Source organism: Octodon degus, unplaced genomic scaffold (assembly GCF_000260255.1).
Source record: "Octodon degus isolate 3935 unplaced genomic scaffold, OctDeg1.0 scaffold00018, whole genome shotgun sequence".
Classification (NCBI taxonomy): domain Eukaryota; kingdom Metazoa; phylum Chordata; class Mammalia; order Rodentia; family Octodontidae; genus Octodon; species Octodon degus.
Window position 1 is genome coordinate 20420993 of NW_004524594.1, and position 3622 is coordinate 20424614.

The 3622-nt window shown below is 41.9% G+C and overlaps 1 non-coding gene across 1 annotated transcript; it reads right to left on the bottom strand.

The window, feature by feature from the left end:
* Positions 1-868: 868 nt before the first annotated feature.
* On the bottom strand, positions 869-975 carry LOC111815603. The gene has a single exon (XR_002820278.1). It is a non-coding gene; the product is annotated as a U6 spliceosomal RNA (small nuclear RNA).
* Between the last annotated feature and the right edge of the window lie 2647 nt (positions 976-3622).

A 3622-nucleotide genomic window follows, 5' to 3' on the forward strand; every position in this document is an offset into this window, starting at 1 on the left:
ACTTTGGGGGGGCTCTGGTCCTCACTTTGAGCATTGCTACCTGGCCCCGGAGGGGAAGATGATGCACAGCTGTCTCCTGGAGAAGCCTGTCACATTAGCCTTCCTGATGGGAATTCAGCTGTCCTCATGACTGGAGGAGCTCTGGACCGCACGGCTGTGGTACTTTTCAGGGGAGCTCTAGTTCCTACCTTGAGCATGGCTTCCTGGCTCCAGTTCAGATCTCTCTGCCTGGTAGCACAGAGCCTTCATTCCGTTGGCGCAGACTTAGCGGGGTCTTCCCAGCACAGATCTGTGAAACAAGGCTGCGTAGGACATTGCATGGGCTCTAAGCTTCTAGTTAGACTCATGGGAGACATTGTTTGTTATGAGCACTAGGTACTCAACTGGTTTCATGCAGGATATTGGTGTGGGATCCAGGTCCTTAGCTGGATTCTTTGGTTTTTAGTGTGCAGACAGATTTCCTGCACTCTCTTTTTGTATAAGATTCTTTGGATGACTATTATAAATAATCTTGTAAATTATGTGTCCTGTACTGTACTGTTCCCTTTGCATAACCCCAAATTACAACATGCACATATGTTTTCTTTTTTTTCTCCATAATTTTATTGAGAAATAAATAGCAATGAGACAGTTTCAAATCAAATTGGTAGGACAGTTCCAATAATTAACACATTGCATACTCTTTTCCTAGTGGTTATTTGTTGTACAAGATGCAGACATGATATCCTATTTACAAACACAATTAGAACAAATCCCTCTATTCCTTGAATTAAGAGAATGTAGCTATACATCCTAACCATGTTGAATACACAGATACAAGATGGTCATTCATCTGTCTCCCCTTTTCTTGTTTAGTTCCATCATTGAAAAAAATATGGAATGCTTCAGGAATCTGCATGTCATCCTTGCGCAGGGGCCATGCTAATCTTCTCTGTGTCATTCCAATTTTAGTATATGTGCTGCCAGAGCAAGCACGCACATACGTTTTCAATTCAATTAGAGTAAATACAAAAGAATGTGATAGCGAGATTTATAGTAAGACTATGTTTAGCTTTGGAAGAATGGGAGGAATAGAAGAAGCTATTTACCAAAGTGGCTGTACCATTTTGCATTCTCATTAACAATGACTGAGAGTTGCCATTGCTGCCCTCCCTCACCAGCATTTCATATTGTCAGTGTTTCAGATTTTAGCCTTTCCAGAGAGTATGTAGTAGTTTCTTTTTTAAAATTTCTAATTCCCTAAGGACTTAGGATGTCAATTTTTGTTCTTACCTTATTTGCCATATATCTCTTTTCTTTTTCTTTTTGGTAGAACTTGGGGTTGAACTCAGGCCCTTGCACTTGCCAGGGAAGTGCTTATTCCACTAAGCCATCTCCCCTGCCCCCAGCCCCATTTCTCCTCCTCCTCCTCCTTCTTCTTCTTCTTCTTCTTCTTCTTCTTCTTCTTCTTCTTCTTCTTCTTCTTCTTCTTCTTCCTTTTTTCTTTTGAGACAGGGTCTTTCTATGCAGTTCAGGCTGGTCTTGAGCTCTCACTTTCTAGCCCAGGCTGGTCTCAAACGTCTAAGGATTCTCCTGCCTCAGCTACCCAAGTGCTGGGATTATAAGAATATGACACCTGCACCACATGCCATGCCAGCCCTGCCCCCAGGGCGCACTGAGACAGCAATTTAGACTGGGCATGGTGGTGTGCACCTGTAACCCCAGAGTTTGGGAGGCTGAAAACAGGAGGATAACTATGAGTTCAATCTGTGCAGTGAGACCCCATAGACCCTGTACAACAACAACAACAAAAATGTGACAACATACCCAGCAAGCCAGCAAGGATCTTTTTTTTTTTTTTTTTTTTTTTTCTGTATTAATCTTATATCTCGTGACTTTCTAAAATTCATTTATTCTCACATGTTGTATTATATGATATCCTATGTAAATGATCATGTTGTCCACTCCTGGGGAATGTTTTATTCCTGCTGTCTAATTTCCACGCTTTACATCTTTCTCTTTCCTCGCCACACTGGTTAGGCTTTCCTATAGAGTGCTGAGCAGGAAGGGTGAGACGGAACATCCTCATCTTGCTAGGACAAAAGCAACCATTGTGGGGCTGGGGTGTGGCTCAGTGGGAGAGTCCTGAGCGCTTGGCCTGACAGACAGCTCTGGGCTTCATCCCCAGTAACAGCCAGAAGCAAAAACCAGACAAGAGAAGCCATCAGTTTTGCTCACAAGTCCTGCCTCCAAAACAAAGCAAAGCAAAACAAACAAAAAAGCAAGGCTGTAGTTATTAGCTTTTAAGAGTGATATTAGCAAGCCAGGCATGGTGGCACATGCCTGCAATCCCAGGATCTGAGAGGCTGAGGCACGAGGCTCACTGTGAGTTCAGGGCCAGCATAAACGAGTTGACGGGCCGCCTGCACTACATAGTGAGACTGTCACCCTGTCTCAAAAAAATTAAAAATTAAAAAAGAGTGATATTAGCTGTGAATTCTTAAAGATGACCTTTTAAAGATTGAATACGTTTCACATGTCCTTCTGTAGAATTCTGCCAAATGCCTTATTAAATACATTTATTATGATGACATAGTTTTTCGTCTTTGTTGTGTCAACGTGGTGAATTATGATTCTTTTGTGAATTACACTTATTTGTTACACTTACTTATGGTGAAGCATACTTATTGTGTGTGTGTGTGTGTGTGTGTGTGTGTGTGTGTAGGGACTCATTATATGTGTGTGGTAGTCGGGTTTGAACACAGGGGCTTGGCATTGAACTAAATCCCCAGCTCATTTTTTATTTTGAGACAGGATCTCACTAAGTCACTAAATTGCCCAGATTGGGTTTAAAATTAGGATCCTTTGGCCTCAGCCTCCTTGTGCACTGGGATTACAGTTCTGTCCTATCAGGCCCTCTTGATTTATGTTGGTTTTCATCATTATTAAATCAACTTTGCACTTACTCATGAAGTAAATTCTACTTTGTCCTCATACGGTGTGTGTGTGCGCGCGCGCACGTATGTGCATGTGCGGATATGTTACTGGAGATTGAACCTAGGGTCTGCGCACAGGGCTACATCCCTAGGCCTTTTTATTTTTATTTTTTTATTTTGTGATAGTCCTTTTTGTGGTATATTTTTAATACCAATTCTATGATGTTTATTGTATTGCATAGTGTTGTTTTGTGGTATTTTTAAAACAAAAGTCTTGCTATATAGCTCCAGGTTGCCTGAACTCACGTAACTCAGGTTTGGGCTTGAACTCACTGCAAACTTCCTGCCTTGGCCTCCTGAGTGCTGGGATTTCAGGCATAAACCGGTGCCTGGCTTCAGATTTTTATTTCAATTTCATCTTTCTAGGGACATACTCTTTTATCTAACATGTCAAACCTCTTTATGTGTGCAATCATTATTCTTGGGTTCTGTTTTGTTTTTGTTTTTTCCTAAGCCTGGGGATTTACTCAGGGCTTTTGCACTGAACTACATCCTCAGCCTTTTTTACTTTTTTTTTTTGTACAAAGTCTCTCTAAATTTTCAGGCAGGGCTCAAACTTGGAACTTCCTTGGGCGGCCTCCTAGAGTGCTGAGATTACAGGTGTGCATCCCTGCTTCAAAGTTTCCTTACTTTGCTGGAGCTGAGGC